Source organism: Canis lupus, chromosome 2, assembly GCF_011100685.1.
Source record: "Canis lupus familiaris isolate Mischka breed German Shepherd chromosome 2, alternate assembly UU_Cfam_GSD_1.0, whole genome shotgun sequence".
In the NCBI taxonomy this organism is placed as follows: Eukaryota; Metazoa; Chordata; class Mammalia; order Carnivora; family Canidae; genus Canis; species Canis lupus.
This window is the reverse complement of record NC_049223.1, coordinates 50,842,891-50,869,013: the sequence shown is the minus strand read 5'-3', so window position 1 is coordinate 50,869,013 and position 26,123 is coordinate 50,842,891. Positions and strand designations below refer to the sequence as shown.

The 26,123-nt window shown below is 40.1% G+C and overlaps 1 protein-coding gene across 2 annotated transcripts in view; it reads right to left on the bottom strand.

Annotated features, from left to right (window-relative positions):
• The window catches only part of ERBIN (erbb2 interacting protein), a 118,739-nt gene extending 94,289 nt beyond the window's left edge, over nt 1–24,450 (bottom strand). The window contains exon 1 of one of the 2 annotated variants that reach the window (XM_038530715.1): nt 24,429–24,450. The gene's annotated coding sequence lies outside the window, so the exon portion shown is untranslated. Of the gene's footprint in view, nt 1–22,882; nt 22,977–24,428 lie in introns of those variants that run through there. The other variant, XM_038530714.1, reaches the window with a different exon arrangement.
• Nucleotides 24,451–26,123: the final 1,673 nt, after the last annotated feature.

Genomic DNA, 26,123 nt, shown 5'->3' with positions numbered 1-26,123 from the left:
GCAACATTCTTCTCAACAAAAGTCCTAGAAACAGAATATTTACTCAATAAAAAAACATTTGCACCACATTCATGAAAAAAATACTAGAAAAAATCCATTAAAATTCAAAAAATAATCTTATCAAGCAAGTGAAAAAGACAACCCACAGGATGAGAGAAAATATTTGTAAATCACATATCTGATAAGGGAATTGTATCCAGAATACATAAAGAACTATTACAACAATAAAAAACACAAAACTTAAAAACAGGTAAAGGATTTGAGGAAGCATTTCTCCAGATATACTAATGGTCAATAAACATATGAAAAGGCACTCAACATTATCAGTCATTAGGGAAACACAAATCAAAATCACACTGAAATAAAATTTTATACCCATTAAGAATGACTACAATAAAAAAGACAGGCAATAACAAGTGCCAGGGAAGATGTAAAGAAACTGGAATCCTCATACGTTGCAGATAGAAATATAACTAGGAAGTCACTTGAAAAAAGTTTAGCAGTTCCTCCAAAAAGTTAAACATAGTTACCATATGACCCATCAATTCCACTAATAGTTATATAATCAAGAGAAGTGAAAACAAACCCTCTCTGAAAAACTCGCAGCAGTATTACCTATAGTGACCAAAAAGTGGAAACAATTCAATACCCATCAACTAATTAATGGACAAACAAAATGTTGTATATCCACACAATGGAATTATTATTCAGCTATAAAAAGAGATTAATTACTGATACAGGATACAACATGGATGAGCTTTGACAACATTATGCTATGGTAAAGAAGCCTTACACAAAGGTCACACACAGTATGATTCAATTTTTAAAAAAGATTTTACTTATTATTGATTAATGAGAAACACATGAGAGAGAGGGAGAGAGAAAGAGAGAGAGGCAGAGACACAGGCAGAGGAAGAAGCAGGTGGAGGACTCGATCCCAGGACTCCAGGATCAGGTCCTGAGCCTAAGATGGTGCTCAACCACTGAGCCCCCCGGGCTGCCATATGATTCAATTTTTATGAAATGTCTCAAAAAGGAAAATTCATACTGGGGCACCTGGGTGGCTCCGTGGGAGCATCTGCTCAGGGTGTGAATCCTGGAGTCCGAGGATTGAGTCCCACATCGGGCTCCCTGCATGGAGCCTGCTTCTCCAGCTGCCTGTGTCTCTGCCTCTCTCAATGTCTCTCATGAATAAATTAAAAAAAAAAAAAAAGGCAAATTCATAGTAAAAGGAAGTAGATTAATGGTTGCCAGGGTCTAGGGCTAGAGGCAACAAGAATGACTATTAATGTGTACAGGGTTTTTTAAGGTGATGAGGTATTTTGGAATTAAATGATGATAGTTATTGACCTTCATAAATGTACTAAAAACACTGAAGTATATACTTTCAGCAGTGAATTTTATTCTACATCAACTATAACTCAATTGAAAAAATATCTAGGGGCATCTGGGTGGCTCAGTTGGTTAAGCGTCCGACTCTAGGTCTTAGCTCAGTTCTCGATCTCAGGGTTCAAGTCCAGAGTAGAGAAAAGAAAGAAAAAGAAAAAACACCCTAAAAAAAATACACCAGTTAATGCCATTATGACGTATTAACACAACACATTCCAAACTGCTTTCCCAATGCATTCAGTAAGCACTTGACTTTTTTCTTAAGATTATTTAACCGCTTCCCTCTCTATCTTTTTTTTTTTAATTTTTTTTAAATTTTTATTTATGATAGTCATAGAGAGAGAGAGAGAGAATGAGACAGAGACACAGGCAGAGGGAGAAGCAGGCTCCATGCACCGGGAGCCCGATGTGGGATTCGATCCCGGGTCTCCAGGATCGCGCCCTGGGCCAAAGGCAGGCGCCAAACCGCTGCGCCACCCAGGGATCCCTTCCCTCTCTCTTTAAAAACTTAAGATAAATTACTTACACCCAGAAGTCCATAATCTAATCCCAATTTATCTTTATACAACTTAACTAGAGTCGAATCCTTTGCTCAGGTGAGGTATTTTACCTTCCTGTGGACTCCTCATTCTACCCACTGTTGGCAATTACTTCTTCAGTTCTTTATGTGGTGTTTTAAATGAAGAGAGCTATAAATAAAATATGTTTTTATGCAGTGTGTATACTGTCCTAGAAACTGAACCAAACCTGCTGAAAAACATGACCTGATTTGAGAATCCTGGACATGAATACCACTGCTTGAAATTCCATTAGTTACATATTCTGGATCCTCTAAAATCAACCTCTATTAAAATGAAAAATTCACATGGTGCAGACAAGCCCTCACTTCCTAAGGTGAATTTCCTCCTAAGCATACTTCTTCCTGGGTTCAAGAGAAGAAACCATGACCAAAAATCAGAAAAAAGGTGAGAACTGGCAAAACAAAAACTAGAAGCCAGTCTGAATCTTCACTTTTCTGTAAGGCTAATGTGTTTGCTTTAGGGTTAACTTAGCCTAGGTATGATTATAAACATCACAAACAAAAATAAATAAAATTAAAATTAAAAAAAAATAAAATAAACATCGCAAACCTTTCAAAGAAAGCAAGCCAGAACTCTCAACACCTTGTTACACAAGATTTTTAAAGCTTATCAGTAAAATTTAAAAATACCACCACTTGGTAAAAGCTGTAGAATTCAGATTAAAATTTAGTCATAATATCTGTAATTCTATTAAATCATTCCAAACATCGCTTAGGGCTAAAAGACTCATCTCCCTGAGATGACTCGAAGAGATCAAGAGTCACATGCTCCTCTGAGCCAGCTAGGCACCCCAAAGGCTCATCTATATTTTAAGTAAAATAGCATCAGATTCATAGGAAATAAAAGAGAAAATTTTAAGCTGCTTCTACTACTCAAATATTATTTTTTCTTGTTTTTTAGCCATACCATTTAGTTCCCTATTTATTTAATGCCGTACTACAAAGGTCTTGGGGGAACATAAAGTATAACATGTGGTTGTGGTTCTCCAATCTCAAAGGGCTTAGAAATATAATAGGGGATACAAGACAAACTCAGTTTAGAAAAACTTTGGGTAATAATTACATGTCAGTGTAGTCTCATTAATGGTAACAAATGTACCACTCTGGTGGGGAATGCTGATAACTGGAGAGGCCATACACATGTGGAGACAAAGGTTATAACAGGAAAATCTCTGTACCTTATGCTCCATTTTGCTGTGAACCTAAAACTGCTCTGAAAAATTAAGTCCTTTTTTAAAAAGGGCAACTAGTCCTAATACTCATTACAAAAAAGGAATGGGTATACCTTAACTGGAAGAACTACAATTTCTGTCAGTGACATTCATATTCCAACATGCAACCATTCAGTGTTAGATAACACCTCACTGTAAAGTCACCTTTTTCAATTAACTGAAAAGTCTGTCTTTATATTTTTAAAGCCACCTCAATGAAACTGGGACACCACGGGAATAAAAATTTGACATTTCCTGGAACTATGAGGATTTTTTAATAGCAGACTTTGGACTGGTTATACTACTGGAAATCTGAAAACCTCTTAAGCTAAAATCATCTGTATCATATTCTTTGGTGTTTTAGTTGTCTCAGTAAAGCATTCACATTAGGTGCTAGGAGGACATCTAAACTTGCCTCTTGAGGAAACTACAAGCTTTATAATGTCGAGAACACCTTGTAGAGAAGGAATGGCCCTTCTCTCAGACATAAATACTTCTCACCTTTCATAATTTGAAAATAAACATACCATTTCCTCAACTGATTTCCAGTCCACCAATAAGCAAAATAGAATTGTGATATGTCATTCCTTCATTAGAAAACAAAATTCTGAAATTGTCTGCTATCCAGCTAGCCCAAATTAGAACAATGATGGATAGAGCGGTATAAAAAAATCCATCCACATCTAATTTACCCTTAGGATCAAGTTAGAGTACAAAAAAATCTGTTTTTTTGAATTACATTATCTTATCCTTGTATATAATCCATCTTCACTGAGCTTTTTGTATTTACGCCCTATTTATTAAGAATATCATTATTTTTTTAAAAATTGAAAAAAAAAACAACTTTTTCATTATGAAAAAGAGCCTGAGAGCTATAGAATATGAGCTATTTAATTATTGTCAACAATATTGTCTATTCATTACTCAATAGCTCTTACAGAAGAGTATTCAGATTTTAGAAATCATTTAAAACTACAAGGAAAATCTTTTGGCTCCTCTGTAGATACATTTCTTTATTTAGGGTAATGAAAACCTTGGCTCCCAGGAAGCTTAGCTGAATCTAGTCTATCACAGCAATCATGCTAAGTTACTTAAAAACTATTCATTTCCTTATTCATTTCTTTAGATGGGACTTTCTATTTCTATTAACTATAGTATTTACATCCTATTAAAAGTAACCCCAAATCTTATATTTATGAAGAACTATTAAAAGTAACATCAATTTGGGGGATCCCTGGGTGGCTCAGCGGTTTAGTGCCTGCCTTTGGCCCAGGGCGTGATCCTGGAGACCCCGGATTGAGTCCCGTGACGGGCTCCCGGCATGGGGCCTGCTTCTCCCTCCTCCTGTGTCTCTGCCTCTCTCTCTATCATAAATAAATAAATAAATCTTTGAAAAAAAATAACGTAAATTTGAACACAAAAGGATCTTATTTAAGTAATTCTATCATACAATAAAAGAACAAAAGATATTTAAAAGAAAAAAGGCTGTTCTTCTATTTATTATCCGAAAAGATTCAATAAGGGGCACCTGGCTGGCTCAGCCGGGCTCTTGATCTCAGGGTTGTTAAGTTCAAGCTCCACATTGGGTATACAGATTACTTAAAATAAAAAAAATCAAAAAAGATCAACAAACAAACAAAAAATACTAAAAAGTGACACAGCAAACTAACTGCTTACGTAGCTGAAGGGATCAGTGGACCCTGGCAAAAGAATCCCTATAAAAGTCAGTTTCTTCATTTACCAAAATAAAGGTAGGGCTACTTACAGACTAAGAATATAATTAAGAAAGACTTAATGTATTTATTTGAGCCTAGGACAGTTCTTATAGCACAAGGCAGGTACTTAAATGCTCTTGTTATATATACAGTATCTAAAGCTAGGAGAGAATAGACTTGAGACTACACCCTTATCCTCTATAAATCTATCCCAAGTCCTTGCTCTGACCATGAAGTAGACTAGATATAGGTGAAACACTGTCATGAGGAAGAAACTGTACTCTGTAAATAAGTAGATACAGTGAAACCTCTTCACTTCATACACAGTTCAAAGTATTAAACACTACACTCTGAAGAAAATGCCCAATAATACTACATTCCAATGCATGGCAAAAAATAGTTTAAAAAGTGTATAAAAAGTAAACTAGCATTTAGTCTATCGTTTTAAGGCAAACGCTATTCTCAATATAACTAAGTATAAATTTAACAAAATATAGGTATAAATTTACTTAACAAATATATACCAAGAATCTATTCTTTCTGTGTTAAATACTGTGCTATGAAAAAATGGATGGAGGGGCACCTGGGTGGCTCAGTCAGTTAAGCAACCAACTCTTGATTTTGGCCCATGTCATGATCTCAAGCCCTGTGTCACGAGCCCTGTGTCAGTCTCCATGCTCAGGGGGGTAGTCTGCTTCTCTCCCTTTCCCTCTGCCTGCCCATCCCCCCTCACACAGAGTAGCATGCACTCTCTCTCTAAAATAAATATATTTTTCAAAAAAGGATGGATGTCAAATATATAAAATTTATAATTTATATAAAATTTCATCAATCATCTACAATAGAGCTACATAAAACAAAATTGCTCATAATAAAAAGAGGACAAAAAAAACCTTTTAAAGATTTTATTTATTTGAGAGAGCGTGTGGGTGAGCTAGCTGGGCAATTATCTCAAAATAAAGGGTTTAGTTCCAGAAAGAAGCCTGAAATGAAACATTTATAAACCGGAGGAGATGAGAACACTAGCACTTTTACTTTAAAAAGAAAAATTTAGTTAAGCTAATCAAAATATCCACTAACAATTAGAAACAATACAAAATGATTTATGTACTTAAGTTTTAAATTAAGTAGCCAAGCACTCTTTAAAAGTTATAAATCCAGGGGTGCCTGGGTGGCTCAGTTAGTTAAGCATCTGCCTTCAGCTCAGGTCAGGACCTTGGGGTCCTGGGATTGAGCCCCATGTTGGGCTCCCCGCTCCATGGGGAGTCTGCTTCTCCCTCTCCCTCTTACTCTCCTCACTGCTCATGCTCTCTCTCTCAAATAAATAAATAAAATCTTTTTTTTTAAACATTTTCTTTTTTTTAAAGATTATTTATTTATTTGTTTGTTTGTTTATTTATTTATTTATGATAGACAGAGAGAGAGAGAGAGGCAGAGACAGGAGGAGGGAGAAGCAGGCTCCATGCCGGGAGCCTGATGTGGGACTCGATCCCGGGACTCCAGGACCGTGCCCTGGGCCAAAGGCAGGCGCCAAACCACTGAGCCACCCAGGGATCCCCCTAAAATCTTTCTTTTTTTTTTTTAAGTTCTAAATCCATACTAAAACTCCTCAAAGAAAACATAGTGGAAACCTCCAGGACACTGGATTTGGCAATGAGTTCTTGATGACAACACCAAAGGCAGAAGCAACAAAAGAAAAATTAGACAAATTAGATTTCATTAAAATTTTAAAATAAAAAATATTTTAAAATCTGTACAACAAGCCACTATCAACAGGGTAAAAAAAAAACAAACCACAAAACAGGAGAATATATGTGCAAATCATGTATCTGGTACAGGATTAATATCCAGGGTACAGAGAACTCCTAAAGTTCAACAACAGGGCAGCCCTGGTGGCGCAGCGGTTTAGCGCCGCCTGCAGCCTAGGGCGTGATCCTGGAGACCCTAGATGGAGTCCCACGTCGGGCTCCCAGCATGGAGCCTGCTTCTCCCTCTCCCTATGTCTCTGCCTCTCTCTGTGTCTCTCTGTCTCTATGAATAAATAAATAAAAAATCTTTTAAAAAAAATAAATAAAGTTCAACAACAAAACAACCTGATTCAAAAATGGACCAAGGGCTTGAACAGACATTTCTCCAAAGACGTAAAATAAGCACATGAAAAGTGCTTATGGCCCATAAGTACGTGAAAAGATGTTCCTATCATTCATCATTAGGGAAAAGGAAATCAAACCTATAATGAGAGGCGCACCCGGCTGGCTCAGTTGGTAGAGCATATGACTCTTGATCTCCAGGTTATGAGTTTGAGCCCCACAACAGGTGTAGAGATTACTTAAAAAAACAACCACAATGAGATACCACCTCATACCCATGAGGATGACTACTTTCCAAAACAAAAATAAAAATAACAGAAAATAAGTGTTGCCAAGGATATGTTGAAATTTGACTCCTTGTGCACTATTGGTGGCCACTGTGAAAAACAGTATAACAGTTCCCCCCAAAAAAATAAATTGTCATATAACCCAGCAATTCCATTTCTCCATATATAACCCAAAGATTTAAAAGTGGGGTCTCAAAGAGATACGCATTTTTACGGCAGCATTATTTACAATAGCTAAAATGTGGAAGCAACCCAAGTGCCCATTGACGGATGAATAGTTAGGCAAAATGTAGTATATACAATAGAACATTCAGCCTTAAAAAGGAAACTGTGCATCTGCTACAACATGAACTTTGAGAACATTATGCTAAGTAAAACAAGCCAGACACAAAAGGACAAACATTGTATGATTCCATTTTTATGAGGCACTTAAACTAGACAAAATCACTGAGACAGAAAGTATAATAGTGGGTTGCCAATGGCTGGGAAGAAGAGGGAAGGAAGGGGAAGTTATTGTTTAATGCACACAGAGCTGCAATTTTGCAAAATGAAGAGTTCTGAAGACGGACACTGGTGATTAATGCACAACAATATGTACTTAATATCAAGCTGTACACTTAAAAATGGTTAGTGCAGTAAATTTTGTTGTATGTATTTTACCACAATCAAAAAAAAATTGTAAGTCATAAATCCAAAGAAGGGAAGACTTAAATACCTGAGGAACCTTCAATGGAAACAATGGTACTTGAGTTGGACTTGATGGATGACAATGTGTAGAAAGAAGCCAAATAGGAGTTGTAGAATAATCATTAAAAAATTTAGTGATGGGAATGCTCCCACTTTCATCTATAATTGTGCCTGCCTGTTTCTGAGAAATGAAACAGGTCAACATTTAAACATTATTTTTCCAGAAACTAGACATGAATCACCAAAAGTTTATAATTTCTTTAAAAGTCAGCTTCCAAATATTCAGTATGGGTGATTTTACATTCTGTAGTTATTCCCACATATATGCCAGTAAAAGGTAACTCAGTCTTCTCAAGTAATGCCAAGTATCCTAAGAGAACTCTTAGAATATCCCCAGTTCTTCTCTCTCATCCTTTACAAGGCTGCTGTCATTAATTTCACTTACCCATAAACCGTCTGCAATGCTATCACTAATAACAGTGGACACAAGTCCTTGCACATTAGTCAAAACTCACAGAATGTATATCAGAAAGAGTAAACCCTAATGTAAACTATGAGTTCACAAACTGTAACAAACATAAGTTAACTAAAGGATAAACAGGAATGGAGTAGAATACATGGGAACTTCATACTTCCTTTTCAATTTTCCTGAAATCTGAAACTACTCAAAAAGTAATGTTTTTTAAAATTTGAGGTGATAGGGGCTGGCTCAGTCAGTTGGGCACCTGCCTTCAGCTCAGGTCGTGATCTGGGGGTCTTGGGATCCAGCCCCTGTTGGGCTCCCTGCTCAGAGGGGAGCCTGCTTCTCCCAGCTAGCTCACGTACACGCTCTCTCAAATAAAATCTTTAAAAGGTTTGTTTTTTTTTAACTTTGTGATTACAAATTATGTACTACTTTAGGATAAATCTTTCCATTGATCCTCTTGGCTCGAATATTTATGTCAATTTTTTTTTTTTTTGTAAACCGAACTGAATTCCATTTATTTCTAAATTTAAAAATGATCATCTGTGACAGATGGGAATCTGCCAAAGGTGGGGGCTGGGAATGGGGGGATGGGCTTATTACTCCAAGGTTTCGTCATTTACATGACCCCAGAACTTCTTCCGTAACAACTATTGTTTTTTTAAAGATTTTATATATTTATTCACAAGAGATGGAGAGAGAGAAAGGCAGAGACACAGGCAGAGGGAGAAGCAGGCTCCACGCAGGGAGCCCATGTGGGACTCGATCCCGGGACCCCAGGATCATGCCCTGAGCAGAAGGCAGATGCTCAACCACTGAGCCACCCAGGGGTCCCTTTCTGTAACAACTGTTAAAAATATTTGGAAAATATTGTTATTCTAGCTTCCAGTTAGAAGTATGGGTCTGAGGGGGAAACTAAGTACACTTTTGAGGATATAATGTGATGGATTAGCATTGTGATGGATTGTTAATACAGTGTTATATACTCAAAAATTGCCAAGAAAAAAGTAATCATGTGCTTAGATATGATGAAGGTATCCCCAAATACAGTGGAGGTGATCATACTGCAATACATGTGTATCAAATCAACACACTGTACACCATAAACTTAGACAATGCATATGGCAATGACATTTCAATACATCTGGGGAGGAGTGAAAAGTAAAAAGTAAAAAATAAACATCTGGCACAAAAAAAACAGTGCCAAAGAAAATGTATACTTCAGAAACTACCTAGGGAAGGTTGGTGTAAGAGAAAAACCAACATCCGAAATTAATGATGTATTATATATTGACTAAATGATTTTAAATAAGAAATGAGAGGAAAACTGAATTTATTTTTCTAACCTCATTTACATCACTAACAAACTAAATGACCTCTAACATTTCACTTCCCCATCTGGGCCAATAGTTTCCTTTTCTACTAATTATTAAAAAAAAGATAGGGTGGTTATCTAGACTGGACTATTTTCTAAGTCACTTTCAGAGGTAAAATCCATTGATTATGAGAAAAGTATCAGCATTCTGGGGAACCTATCTTTCATTCACAGCAAATTATCTATTAATCATATTACAGGAAGGATAAGGTCAAGGCCAGTGAAACCATGTAAACTGACAAAAATATGTGCATGAACTTAAGTAGAGAGTTTGCTGAGTTTACTGTAGGGACGCCCAGCTGGCTCAGTGGTTGAGCATCTGCCTTTGGCTTGGGCGTGATCCCGGGGGTCCTGGGATCGAATCCCGCATCAGGCTCTCTACATGGAGCCTGCTTCTCCCTCTGCCTGTCTCTCTGCCTCTCTCTCTCATGAAAAAATAAATAAAATCTTTTAAAAAGAGAGACAGAGTTTACTATTTTAATCAAATAAAGGACCGAAATAACTGCTATCTATTGGTATACATGATTATTACTGTGCATCATACTAAGTACTAAGCAATTCAAGGAAAATGTTTATAATTGGAATTTTTTTTTCCAGAGATAAACCAAAATCAGTCAAGAAACAAAAAGGTTCATGAAGCCATTCTAGTATTACTGAAAACATCTTCAAGAGGCAATTAAGGGGCAGAACTGTAGTAGAAGATACCAACTTTTACTTAAATCAGCCAAGAATTTTTACTTCTCTAACAAATGACATTCAGTTTAGAAAATTATCTTTTTCTCCTTCCCATTCCCACAACCAGACAATGCTTAAAAAAAAAAAAAAAAAAAAAAAAGGGCAGGGCAGCCCCGGTGGCACAGCAGTTTAGCGCCACCTGCAGCCCAGGGCGTGATCCTGGAGACCCAGGATCGAGTCCCACATCGGGCTCCCTGCATGTTGCCTGCTTCTCCCTCTGCCTGTGTCTCTGCCTCTCTCTCTAGCTGTGTCTCTATGAATAAATAAAAATAAAGATAAAAATAAAAAATAAAAATAAATTTAAAAAAAGCAAATACAGTATGATTAAATGGAAGGTCCTGGGCAGCAATAAAAATAACCTGTCCCATTAATGAAGATTAAATAAATCAGACTGCTACCCTAGCAGTGGTGGAGGGTCTCAGGCAAGGTAAGGAAATTGAGGGAAGAATTTTGTAGTTAATAGAAAACAAACTGATAGTTCCCAGAAGGGAGGTGGATGGGGGGATGGTAAAAGAGGTGATGGGGGTTAAGGAGGGCATGTGTGGTGATGAGCACAGGGTGATGTATGGCAGCACTGAGTCTCTACACTGCACACCTAAAACTAATATGTTAACTAACTGGAATTTAAATAAAAACTTCAAAAAGATTTTGTAGTTAAAAATATGGGTTTCAAGTCTTCAGAATACAGCAGGTAATACATATGAAAAATCAATCCCCTTCCTCTATTTAAATATCCAGGGGATCCCTGGGTGGCTCAGTGGTTTGGTGCCTGCCTTTGGTACAGGGCATGATCCTGGAGTCCCAGGATCAAGTCCCAGGATCGAGCCCCACGTCTGGCTCCCTGCATGGAGCATCCAGGTAAGAATACAATCAATGAAATAGCCCCATTCATTACAGCAACAGCTCTCACCCTCCCTCCATTAAGTTTGTGGAAATAAACACAGCAAAAAATATACACATTTCTTTATAATTACAAGAAATATACATACTATAAACGCCACTGAGAGGCATAAACTGTAAGAAGAAAATCATAAATGCCACTGAAAGGTGTAAACTATTAAGTGGAAAACTTATGTTCACATAAAAGGCATATGCTATTTTAGAGGTATCAACTAGTTCCTAAATTAATCTATGAATTCAAAGCATTCCCAGCATACCAACAAGTATTTAGAAGTTGGTAAGAATGATTCAAGTCCACCTGGAAAATTATTTTCAAAGTAGAGTGATAGGGGCCTGGGTGGCTCTGTCTGCTGAACATATTACTCTTGATTTTGGCTCAGGTCACGATCTCAGGGTCGTTAGGTCAGGTTGGGCCCCATGCTCAGCTTGGGGTCTGCTGGGGTTTCTCTCTCCCTCTCCCTCTGCCTCTGCCCCTCCCCACCACATGCATGCACACACACGGTCTCTCTCTTCTCAAATAAATCAATATTTAAAAACAAAATAGGGGCACCTGGGTGCAAAACAGGGTGATAAGTCACAACTTTCTGATATTAAGCATACTAAAATGAATAAAAAAATCAAGACAGCATAGTATTATCATAATAAAAAGCAAAGAAAACTCTTGACATAGATTAAGTATATTTGGAACTTTACTATTGATAAAGATAGAATTTTAGAGGTAAAATGATTTACCCAACAAATGGTAATAGTAGATAGAAATATTCTAAAATAAATCCAGATGATTATTTCACTCCTTAAGCCAAAAACTTAGGTTATTATATGTTTATAATCTTGGCACAAATCCTTTCCAAGAATATCATTAAATCCAAAAATGCATAAAATTGATTAACTTGACTATATTAAAATTTGAACTTCTATATAACCAAAGCAGCATATAAGAAACAAACCAATTAAATCCATATGGAACATAAAAGGCACACAAAAATGTAATATTCCTAAAAGAATTCTTACAATGAACTTGCTAACGTCACAGTTAGTAAGGAATAGATTTAAGCCCAGGCAACCTAACTCCAAAGCCTATGTTCTTACGTATTATATACCTTACTACCTGCCTCAGATTTGCACAAGTACTTTAAGACAGCTTATATCCAATTTGTTCAAGAATGCACTTAGAAAGATACTCTTACATACTACTTGTGAAAGTATAAATTGATAAAAATCTTCAGAGAGAGAATTTGCTCCTATCAATCATTCTGAATTATACACATAGCAAATGCACTTTGGGTATTTATCCAACAGAACAGAATCATATAAAAGTGCAAACATTTATGTGCATAAAGTATAAGAATAAACATATATTCTATACAGCAGTGTCATGTATAACGACCTACAAACAACCATAACACTAATTAACACACAAACACATCTACTAGATCTCCTTATATATACTTGAAATATATCTCCCATTTATATTTAAAAATACCGACACATGCATATACACATGCACACTGATACGATGGACTACATACTGAAGTATTCAGAAGAATACACAACGCACTGATAAGAGTATCTGAGACAGATGGGATTGTGGAAATTTTTCATTTGCTATATATTTTTGTACTTGAATTTTTATAACCAGAAAAAAATTAACATAATTGTTTTAGCCGTTTGCCTACCAAAGCCTCGTCTACTTGTACCTTATCCAGCCCTCTAGCCTACCCTAAAATATCTCAGTCTATAAATACTTCACAAAGAACTGATAGAAGTAGTATTGATTTCAATGAGTAAGGTCAGCAAGAAGACTCCCAGGGTTTCTGGCTTGGGGATGGTTTTCAAAAGAGCAGACAAGAAACCATGTGCTGATATCAAGTATCTCTGACAAATCAAAGTGTAGCTACTATACACAGTCTCTGTTATTCTGCAGTTACTTTCAGGATAATTAAAATCTTTTGAGGTCCCCAGAGATTAACAGGGCACCCAAAGAATCCATTTGCTGCTGCCAGGATCCTTATCTTTTCCTAGAAGATGGAGAGCAAATCTTAATTCTAGTCACAGTAAGGTATCCCAGTATACTTCTTAAATCACTTCAAAATCTCCAGGGTTGGGGAAGTCAACCAACTTCTTCTAGGCTAAGCAACAGCCTTGGCAAGGGAGATTACAGGTTTCTTACACTGGTCCTAATACAAATGAAACAATCCCATCCCCACCCATCCCTCCAGACCTTAGATTTAGCCTAAGGTTTGAAATTCTAAGGACATCATTATCAGGAAGAAAGATACAGGAAGAAAGATACATACGCCAAACTTAGGAATCACACAAACAATATAACCTAAACATGGAAAAACAGAGTTACATCAAAATCACTGCATGCAACTAAAATTGAGCTCCCACATTACCTCCACAAGGATTTATCCATTAAGAGTACTGATTCTTTCCATCCACCATTCATCCGCCTTTCACATGATAACCTGGGATTGCTAAGGAATGAAATACTTCACCAAAATGTATTGTACCAAATATTACATTTTAGAATTGTATCCCTTTAGAAATACTTTGAAAATTAATTTGACTACAGGGATTTGACTTCTGTCTGAATATGTCTGTCTGAACAAACGTTTGCCTCATCTCCCTCACCAAAAAAAGTACAGAAACAAAACTAGTTCTCACTGTCAAAGATAAATTATAACTATACAAAGGGAAATCATGAGAATGAACCATGTGGTGCTGAATTAAAATCAGATGTATTGGGATCCCTGGGTGGCGCAGCGGTTTGGCGCCTGCCTTTGGCCCAGGGCGCGATCCTGGAGACCCGGGATCGAGTCCCACATCGGTCCTCCCGGTGCATGGAGCCTGCTTCTCCCTCTGCCTGTGTCTCTGCCTCTCTCTCTCTCCTGTGTGACTATCATAAATAAATAAAAAATTAAAAAAAAAATCAGACGTATTACTGAGAAACCATTCTGTATTTATTGAAATATACTCATACATGTGAATGTGTACTTGTGTGCAAATAAAAATATCCCTTAGCTTTATATCCTAGGGAGGCCTGAGTGCAGCAGATACCCCAAGAACAACAAAGACAAGAAGAACCCAGATCTTGGCTTCTAAGTACCATTTTCCGCTAAAAATGACTAGAACAAATTTAACGGTAACTCTGAACACCATTTTGTGCTGGATACAAGAAGTGCTCAAGGAGGAAGAGCTGTATCAAAAAGAAAACAGAAATTAAGTCAGCTGGAAGGGGTTCTCACTAGCCAAATCCACAAAAATTTGAGTATCAAAATGAATAATAATGGATTATAACCCAACGGATGTAATAGCTAACTATGAGTTTATATAGATGTAAATATATGAATAAGTTAAAAATAAAGAAAATGTTTACATAGTCCCAAATTACCTTCCCCAAAAATACGTGTTAATTACAAATGAGGAAAGAATACCTTGGCATAAAGAGGTATCTGGTAGTTACAACCATAATTGCATAATCAACGATTATCACCAATAATGGGGACAACTGAAATTGCCTACGACCTGATAAGATGCAATGAGAAGAATGCAGCATCACTCCACAATAACCCTGTTGAAGATCTAATCATAAAAATATAAATCTAATTAAAGATCAAATCATAACAATGTCACGGAAATACAATTAAGGGATATTCTATGAAATAACTAGATCTGTAATCTGTAATAAGGTCCTTGAAAGTGAACACAGACATTGTTCAGATTGAAAGACATGACAACTAAATGTAATGCAAGATTCTCATGTGGATCTTTTTGCTCTAAAAGACATGGGGACACTGGTGAGATTTAGGTTAAGTATTCTTTGTTAACTTCCTAGTTTTGATAGTTATAATGTCATTACACAGGATAATGTCCCTACTTGTAGGAAATAAACATTAAAGTATTTGGGGGTAACAGAGTATCGGTAAGGAGGGCAACTTACTGTCATATAGGTCAGGGACAAAAAGTTTTTCGTACTATGCTTCTTTTGGTACTATGCTTACAACTTTTCTGTATATTTGTCATTATTTCAAACTTTTAAATATGAAAGAAGAATTACAAAAAATCTACAGCATTGCCAGAGAGGATTATATTTACAGATAATAACACAGAATGGCATTTGTTGAGAATCAAAACTGAATGGGAGTGGGGGAAGGTGGGAAATGACGACAACACAACACACATCTGAAGAATCAAATATACAAAACAAAGTAGGATCTCCAAAAAGAGTTAAGTTTTCTTAGCAATAAGGATTGGGAGAAGTGTGTCCTGGGCAGTCAGCCAGGTAATAAAACCATAGAACAGCTGCACAGTTAAGGCCTCCAGCAAGCACTTTGTACTGCGGGATTTCTGACACTCGGTCAGTATAACTGTGAAAATAGGGGAATATTATTCCCTGAGGGAAAGGAAACACGTGTAAGAGGACAAGCTACCCACATACCCTAAAGGAGAAAGCCATTAAGTAAATAAATATACCAAAGCCAGAACAACAGGGATGCACATGGGCTGGGAGAGTACCATGAAATGACAAATGCCATACAATCTGGACCGCGGTACAAAGCTTTAACCACAATGAAAAAATCTAACATTTGAGGAAAAACCAGAAGCATGATAGATACATCAAGCACAGTATGATCAAATCTCCCATACTGCTAAGAGAGGAAACAGAAAACAATGTAAAAGTTTTATCTCAGAGATTCAACAGGTTACAAGTAAACCAAAAATACAGCTAAAAATTAAAAATCAACTCCTATGGGGCACCTGGGTGGCTCAGCTGGTTAAGCACCTGACTCTTGATTTCAGGTCAGGTATGATCTCAGGGTCGTGAGATCAAGCCCCGCATCCAGCTCTTCACTGAGCGTGGAACTTGCTCAAGATTCTCTCTCCCTAAAAAAAAAAAAAAAAAAGATTCTCTCTCTCCCTCTGTACCCACTGCCCGCCCTCCCCTGCCCCACCACTGCTCACTCTCTCAAAAAAACCAACAAAAAAATCAACTCCTGTGAAAAAGAGTTCACAGAAACTCTATCCTCCCCACCAAATAAAGTAATTGAAAAGAAGTGAAGACCAAATTGGTGAGCTAAAATATCAAGCCTCAGGATTCTTTCAGAATGTAATACAAGACACACACACACACGCACACTCACACACAAAATCAAAGTAATGAAAGCTCTCTAAATCCCAACATCCAAGTTTTTAAAGTGCCAAGTGTGCTCCTAGGGCCTTAGAAGTCCTCAGATGTTTCAAAGAGTCTTCAAGATCAAAACGGTTTTCATAATAATACTGAAACATCATTTGCCCTTTCCCATTATACTAACAGCAATGGTGCAAAAAAAATGGTAGGTAAAATTGCTAACACCTTAGTGCAAAAGCACTGGCATTGAGCTACATGAGCATCACTGCATATTCCCAGATTTCTTTTTTCCCCCCTTGAAGTTTTTATTCAAGTTCCAGCTAGTTAATGTACAAGTGCAATATGAGTTTCAAGTGTAGAATTTAGCAATTCATCACTTACAACATCCGGTGTTCATCCTAAGTGTCCTCCTTAATACCCATCACCTGTTTAACCCATCCCTTGCTCCCCTCCCCTCCAGTAAGCATCAGTTTATTCTCTGTAGTCATTCCCAGATCTCTTTTTAAATGTCACTTTCACCTGATTTCTTTAATAAAACAGTATAAAATAGTTTTATTAAATCTGAACTCAATACTGTCTTTTTCACATTTAATGTGAAAGAATGGCGATGTTGAGGAAAAGCACCTCTGTAATTACTTCAAATGAGCTAACTTAAGCTTTTTCTCATAAAACATCATTTCGACCTAAAAGAACAAATGACAAACTATGCTTATAGACTTAGGAATTCGGGAGACCTTCTCTAAAAAATAAACCAAGTACACCTGCAACTTCAAGGAAAAAACACTAACAGTATTTGTTACCAATGATTAATATTTAAACCTCCTAGTGAAAATTTAGAAATGTGGGAAATGTTTATCTGTCACTCTGAACTTGACAGCTTCACAATACTAAAGAGTTTTTTGATGAAATTAGTGGTGATGTTAACAATTTTTTTCTTTTGTTTGCTACTACCTAAAAGAAATGCATCAACATTTGGAAAACGTATAACTCAATGAACCAACATTTCTCAAACCACCATTATATGATGTCAGAAAATCATGAACAGGTAAAAGATTCATTCAAAGTGCAAAATAAACCAATGGATTATCAGGTAACAAGAATGAAAAATTCACTGATACAGTATCCAATCTGACACCGCAGCTATATATCCTTTAAGAAATTTTGGTGTGGTGGGCAGCCCGGGTGGCTCAGTGGTTTAGCGCCGCCTTTGGCCCAGAGCATGATCCTAGAGACCCGGGATTGAGTCCCAGGTCAGGCTCCCTGCATGGAGCCTGCTTCTCCCTCTGCCTGTGTCTCTGCCTCTCTCTCTCTCTCTCTCTCTCATGAATAAATAAATCAAAACTTTAAAATAAATAAATAAATGTAGATATGAGAATTAAGCTGTTTCTATTTAACCAGACATAAAAGCCTTGGAAAAATATTCAACAATGTCCCTCTTTTTGCTAAGAATTGTTTTGAAAAATAGTTGTTTTGTTTATAACATGCAATGATTTATGTTTTTTTGAACAAACCAATTGATATTTAAAAATTCTGTAGTACAGGAAGTAAAATAAATATAATCCACATAAACCAAAGCTCTGTGGGGTTCTTAGTAATTTTAAGAGTATAAAGGCATCCTAACACCAAAACGTTTGGAATAGTTGCCTTAGGTCTACTATTACTTGTAATTATATTATTATGCTATAAAGAGTAATTTCTCCTAAAGACAGATGAAATGTATAAGGCACACTGACCCAAAGCAAGTTGCCCAAGACTACTCTACTGCCTAAGTTATTCAGTGTTCTTTCCATTATCCTACTCCCTTCTGGGAACTTAAGGATGCTGTCATAGTGCCCTTCTCAACTCTTCTGGTACAGAAAAAAAGACCGGAAACCACTCAATATGTACAAAAGTAAATAGGTTCTGAATAAGGATGTCCACAGAGCTGACGTCCCCAGATGTTATTACACCCATTTTGATTACTTGTCTTTTGATTATTTTCTACTTTTTCTACTACATTCTATATACCTAAAATCATAGATATTCTCCACATAAAGTCTTTTATTAATTTTTAGATGATCTTTTCTATTGTCTTACACACTACCACTTCTTAATCCTGGCAAGGCCTTCATCCAATAGTACCTGAAACAAAATTTCAAGTGACAAGAATAAAGTGAGTGACACAGTTCCACTGTGCTTATTTCATAAAAACAAAGGAAGGCAATTTCAAAATTTTAGGGACGCCGATAGAAAAGACACCTACCTTGAGAGGTAGGACAAAAAGGAAAATGACAAAATGAAGAAATATACAGAGAGATGTTTGTGTCAAAACCTTAAGAAGTCAAAAGCATAATAAAACAAGGCATAGGGGTTTATAGAGAGTCTTATTAATAAAATTAGTATGTAAAAACCTGATCTTAACAGAAGTAATTCTGGGGATATTAAAAAAAAAAAAAAAGAGTTCAGGAAGCATAAATAAAAACAAAATATATTAATGAGTAGCAGCTTACAATACTGGCATGTAAACTGAGTGGGAATGCAAAAAAAAAGGGTATTTATAATTAAATGGGGCAAATAATTTTTTTCTATTTATGTTGTAAAGAGTCTTTTTAGGTGATGAGCATGGTCTCAAAAGTTCAGAAAAGAAGGGAAGGGCAACATACAATCAAGAAACAACAGCTGACCATGAAGAAAATAGAGGAAGTAAATAAAGCAAACTATAAAAATAGGAAGCTAAAGAAATTAGAAGACAATGTCTAACAATAGCTAGATTCCTTTTTTACGATTAGAAAACAGAGGCAAACGCTAAACGTAAATCTGAAAAATGGGTGTAGTACGGTTCGAGTTAATGATGAAAGGCACCATGAAAGAAACAAAAGATGCAGAGTCAATCAAAGAAAACTTGAAGGCAGAAGTGCTGAGCTCCTTCCTTACAAAATTCAAAAGTATTATCAGGCATAATCCACATATATATTTCTATGGCAAAAGCAAACAGCATGCATGCAAAAACTGAGCAAACTATTTTGACCAGCAAAGCACAAGTACAATTTATGTTGTCAGGACAGAAAAAAATAAAGACCTCTTTAGAATCTACAACACAGGTGTTCCCGGGGGGGAAAAAAATCTAATAGGGAAATAGGCAAGAGAAAGAGTCAAAACAAAAACTTCAAGCAACAGTGCCTTTAAAGAGAATCTAGGTAGCCCTCACAAAAAAGAAACTACTTTGCTATCCAACATCACTAAAATTCTGCACAAACCCAAATATGTTGCAAACACTGCCATAATCTATTTCTAAGACGAAACAGCTTAAACTCTTGATTATGTTCTCTATAAGCAATTATTTAAAATAAATGCTGAAACATGCACCTAACTTTCTGAAATTTTAAAGTGTTTCTTAAAGTAAGGTATTGTTTAGTACCTTAGAGTCGCTAAAAGAGGGGAATTTATCAATTTAGAGATTTATCAATGATATATGTAAAATGTCTCTAACTACAGCTACCACTTCATTAAGAAATAGCATGCAATAAAAACCGGGTTTCCTTTTTTGAACCACCGTAAGCTTTTCAGACACGAAAAGTTTGCAAATGCTCGATCTCAAACAGCAGGTGAACTTCATAACATAATATTTGAATTAATTAGCTGCTGGATTAAGTTTATCACCATTGAAAACTCCTAAGTACCTTCCGTAAATAGTGCCATTAAATATGTATTTTGTGCAATGTAAACAAAAGCTTTGGAAGTACTCTAGATTTACCAATTTAATCTAAAAAAACCCCATATAATGCTAAAAAGAATACCCAAAATGTAAAGCCACTTGAATATTCTGATTACGTCTTTCTTAACCTCTTTTCAAACCCCATGGTCACATTTTAAACAAGGCCTGAAAATATGTATAGTCTGACAATAATATAAAGCCTAAAATTGATTAAGTTAATCCGGTACTGAAGTAACAAAATTCTAAGTAAACCACAAAGTAAATTTTGCCTTGGTGGTACAAAAGGAAACAAAGGTTCTACAAAGGTGAACATTTCCCATTTGTAAAGTGTGCTGTCCCCATCTAAATACACTACTGATCCTTTAAAAAAAAAAAAAAAAATCAAGAACTTTATAAATGGACTTAAGCAGTCATTTTCAAGTGCTACAATACTTTTCACTTGTAAAATTTACTAAAGCAGAGAAACATCTTCACAAAGTGATAATTCTTTATAAAAGACTTGTTCTATTAAGGCTCTGCTGCTCTGAGGCCAAGTATAAGCCATATAAGGAAACTGAAGTTCAATGCCATTTATTTTGTTCTGCTCTTTTAGATGCCCAAGAATAACCTCTTTCGTTGCTTAATATTACTTACCCAAGTCATAAAGCAGATCACCTATACGCTTTAAATTCCTTCATAAAGCTACTCTGACTTAACAGGAATGACTTGAAGGTCCACAATCTTAACAACACAAACAAACAATAAATTTCTAAAAATATCTCCAAGGACTACACTCTGGGGGGGGGGGGGGGGAATCAAGACAATATACCGTAAGAGTGGAAAGACTCTCATTTTGAAATGCAGTTCACCTAACAACAAACAAGCTGTGAAATAATTTGATCCTGCTCTTCAAAAGTTATCTTTTCTCTGAACTAAAGAATGCCAACTATTTTTCATAGGGTAGCACGAGCAAAGTAAATATTAATTTATAGTTAGGATATACCTACCAAAGGATGCCACACTTCTTTAACATTTATTCAAAAGCACAGTATTAGGTTTCACCTACTTTACCAAAGTACTGAGAGAAAAAAAAAATTAAGACACACTAAAATACCGATTAAAAAAGCTATTTGTGTTTGTTGTGAGCAAAGTAGTTTTTTCTACAAAGACTACCGATTGGCTCAGAAGTGTTTATAACTCCGACTGGTGGGCTGTCTCCCGTGCTTCACTAATTCCTGCCCCCACAGGAGGTCCCTGTGGCTTATTAGACAGAACCAGCCAAAACCTTAGGACCAAAACCTAAAACCTACAGAGACGTAAGGAAAGTACTATTCTAAAGGGACAGATGTTTGTTATAATCAATACGACTCCCACAACGATCCCTTTAAGCATTTCACTTCCCTCTCTATACATTCTGTTCTCAACTGCAGAGAAGTCTTAACAGATCAAACTACTCACGGCTGTATTTTTGTTTTTTGTTTTTTCTTTTTTCACTACAAGGCTGGGCGACCTTAACGCTCACTCTCTCCTTCTCCTTCCTAGGTCAGTTAACAAGAAACATTGAGCAGAAAACTTGCTTTCGATTCATTGACCAAACAAGTATCATTAGGGTTGTAAATGTCTGAAAGGAGCCACTTAACTGGAGAAACAGATCACTCACCTAAAATTTACAAAAAACAACACAACAGGGAAGACTCAGAAGGGCAAAGTCTGTGGATAAAAATCCAACCAAAGACGTTTCTAAAGGTTGCAACTAGAAAAATAGAATGAAGTAAAATAAAGTAAAATAAAATGAAATAAAGTAAAATAAAATAAAATAATAAAGATAAATAATAAAGTAAAATAAAATAAAGGTAATAAAGTAAAATAAAAGTAAAATAAAATAATAAAGATAAAATAAAAAATAATAAAGTAAAATAAAAAAGGTAATAAAGTAAAATAAAAGGTAATAAAATAAGTAAAATAAAATAAAATAAAGTAAAATAAAATAAAAAATAATAAAGTAAAATAAAATACAGGTAATAAATTAAAGTAAAATAAAGTAATAAAGTAAAATTAAAGTAAATAAAAAATAAATAAGATAAAATAAAGTAAAATTGAATTAAATAAAAAAATAAAATAAAGTAAAATTAAATCAATAAAATAAAATAAAGTAAATAAAATAAAATAAAATAAAATAAAATAAAATAAAATAGACAAAAATTAAGGCAAAAGTCCCATAGCCGGTAGCAGGACCCACAACTGCGGCAGCCATCTCAACGACGGTAAAGCCCTCGCTGCAGGGACCTAACTTTTTCCCCCCAAAACAGAAGTTGCCGGGTTCAGCAACTTCCCTGATGCAGAAGTGCACACACCGTATAGGTTTTGGGGAAGTCGGCGTTGCGGAGCGGGGCGGCACAGAGGACCTGCCGCGCCGGGTCTCGGGGTCTCGGGGTCTCGGGGTCTCGAGTCTCCGGCCCCGGGTCCCGCCGTTCCGCCGCCGGCGCCGCCTCCCGCCCGACCCGGCTCGGGGCTGCGCGGGGCTGGCGCGGGGCTGGCTCGGGGCTGGCGCGGGGGGCGCGGGGGGCGCGGGGGGCGCGGGGGGACCCGGGAGCTCCGGGCTCGGGCTCGGGCTCGGGCTCGGGCGCTGCGGCGGGAGCTAGTTACCTGTCGGGGCGCCGCTCAGGGCCGCTCCCCCGCCGCTCCGCCCGCCATGCTCCGCTCCCTCCCGGGGCGCCCGGGCCGCGGCCGAGCGGATGTGCGGCGGGCCCGGGCGGCGGCCGGCGGCGGCGGCGGGGGCGGGGCGGCGCTCCGGGGCCGCGGGGCAGGGCCGTCCCAGCCCGACCGGGATCTCCGCCGAGCAGGAAAAAAAAAAAAAAAAAAGCAAAAAAAAAACTTTTCACTCGTGACACCGCCCGGAATCACGGCGCGCAAGTGCGTCCCCGCGGCGGCGGGCCCGGGCCGGGGGCCGGGGGCCGGGGGGTGCAGGGGGGCGCGGGGGGCGCGGGGCGCGGGGTCCCGGCCGCGCTAGGCCTCCGGCTCCGGGTTATTGTCTCGACAGCGCCCGCCGCGCCCTCCGCCCGCCGCCGCCCCGGGGCCGCCGCCGAGGGGCCGGGCGAGCTCGCGGGCGGCCCCCGCCCCTCCCCGCCCCGCCCCTCCCGTCCCCGGCCGCCGTCCGTCCGTCCGTCCGTCCCTCTCGGCGCCGCGGCGGGCGGGCCCTCGAGCCGCGCTCTCCTCCCTCTCCCGGCTTCCCGCCGCCGGCCCCTCGCTCCCCGGCTCGCGCTTCCTCCGGGCGGCCGCGGCGGGGGCGCCCCCGGGCGGCGCGGGGGGCCGCGGGGGGCGGGGGGGCGGGGCGCGGGGGTCCTCTCGGGCTCGCGGGGCCGCGGCGGGGGCCGAGGCTGCGTCCCGCGCCGCCGCGCCACCTTCGCTCGGGCTGGCGAGCCTGCGAGGGGCGGGAGGGGCGGGGAGGGGGAGGGAGGGAGGGAGAGAAAGGAGGAGCAGGGAGCCGGGCGGAGGGGAGTGCCGGCCTCGCAGGCCGCGCGGCAGCAGCAGCGCCACCGCCACCGCCCCGGCGGGCAGGGGGAGAGACTGCGCGCGGCGGGGCAGGGGCGGGGCGGGGCGGGGCGGGGCGCCTCCCGCGGGCTTCGCCCCCCCGCCCACGGCCGGGCAGGAGGCCTGCGCGAGCCAGTGCCGGCGCGCGGGGGCGGCGGGGGCGGAGGCGGGGGCGGGGCGGGGGCGCGCGGGGGGCGCGGGGAGGGCCCGGCGGCGGGGCTGCGCGCGCGAGGCCCAGCTGGGCCGGGACCCCAGCTCCTCCGCGCAGCCGGGGCGCCGAGCCCCCCGCCCTCCCAGCCGCCTGGGCCCCGGCGCACGACGGCCCCGGGGGCGCGGGGTTCAGGTCCAGCCCCGCTCGGCGGGCTGCAGGTAGCCCCGCGCGGCCCTCCCACTTCCTCTAAGGGCTCGTCGCGCTGCAGGAAACCGCAGCGGCGGCCGGGGCAGCTTCCCACGCCGGCCCCTCCGGCTCGGGGGCTCCTCCGAGTCTCAGCCTCGCACGCGCGAGGAGACAAAGCTGGCGCTGGGGTGGGGGGAGGGGGGACGGCCCGCGAAACGGCCTCAGGATCGTGCCTTTGTTCCGGGGAGCGCCCCCGGCCCCCCGGCCCCCCGGCCCCCCGGCCCCCGGCCCCCGGCCCCCGGCCCCGGCGCCGCAGCCCTGCACCTCGCCGCGCGGGCCGCGGTCTTCCAGCCTGGCACGGTTTGCGTTTACTGCGGAGCGAGACTCCTAAGCGTTCCACCAACACATATGGCAGAGAGCGCTGCGACCATAACATTGCACAGTTTTTTGCAGTCACTGCCTTAAATACGTTAACAGACAGGACGGCCTTGTTCGGGAGCAGGAGCGTAAGAGACGCGGAACAAACCGTTCCCCGCCCCCAGCCTCCGCGGCGCGGAACCCTGCCGGGGCGCCGAGGAGCCGCTGGGTCCCCCACGCCTTTGCTTCAGTCCTTCCGTCTGTGTTCCAGAGATAATCATTTATTGCCAAGTTTGAGTAAAGAACCGTATGCCCTATAGATAATGTTTGGCTTGCATCCAAAGGAAGGAGTTCATAAAGTCCATCGAAGAATTGATTGTTCACCGGGGTGAGCTGGACGCGAGTGAAAACGCTTGGAATCACTCCAGAGGTGGTCAAGACCGTCTGGTTAGTGTCACAGCATTTTCGCTACTTGCAGAGCTGCTGGAATGAACGCAGGTAGTTCTTTAGGGCAAGAGCAGAAGTTGAAGGTTCCCAAATAGCACCAGGGCGCTCAGGCTGACTCAGTCCTGCACTGGAGGTGGGAGAGCGTAGAACTACGGCTGCTTGGAAACGAAAGGACAGCCAGGTGTAATAGTAACTGACACCGAACCAGTTAAGTCACGTGACTATGAATCTTAGCCATTGCCTAAAATCTTAAGGTTGGTGTATTGTTTAACTGCTATTTTTATTTTTTTTTTTTTGATTTTTTTTTTTTTAATTTTTTTATTTATTTATGATAGTCACAGAGAGAGAGAGAGAGAGAGAGAGGCAGAGACACAGGCAGAGGGAGAAGCAGGCTCCATGCACCGGGAGCCCGACGTGGGATTCGATCCCGGGTCTCCAGGATCGCGCCCTGGGCCAAAGGCAGGCGCTAAACCACTGCGCCACCCAGGGATCCCCATTAACTGCTATTTTTAATCTCACAAAAAGGATTGCCTGCTCCCCTTGCAAAAACTGGCTTCGGTCTGACCAAACTCCGTAGCATAGCCCTGAGCTGGAAGGGTCACCCTAGTGAAGAAGCCCCAGGATGGAGTGTCTCCCCATACCAGCTGCAATCTGGAATTCCAATGTTGTATCTGGTCTCAGGTTACTTCAAGACCCCTTTATTTATTTAAGATTTTATTTATTCATGAGAGACACAATGAGAGAGGCAGCGGGAGAAGCAGGCTCCACGCAGGGAGCCCAATGTGGGACTCGATCACTGGTCTCCAGGATCACACCCCAGGCTGAGGGCAGGCGCTAAACCGCTGAGCCACCCAGGGATTCTTCAAGACCCCTTTAAATGTGGCATCATAGATTCCCAAACCTAAATAATAGGACCAGACCAGTCCCTAGGTTAGGACCTGTACTGACCCTGGCCTTATCCCCCCCACACACACCATCTCCCCCTATTTAAACTCCTCCTTGGGGACCCATCAGCTGATTACCACTTAGGCTGGAAAACTTTCTCTAACCAAAACCCCTCCTCCAGCTCACCTAAAATTTTGCTGCTGGAGTTTAATCCCTTTGAGTAGTTTATTTCCCTAGAACAAAGCTGTAATCCTGGGAAAGGTAACATTTAAGCCTTATTAGTCATTTATACCTAATTCATCAGATTGTTTCCCCAAAGCAGCTTTTGAT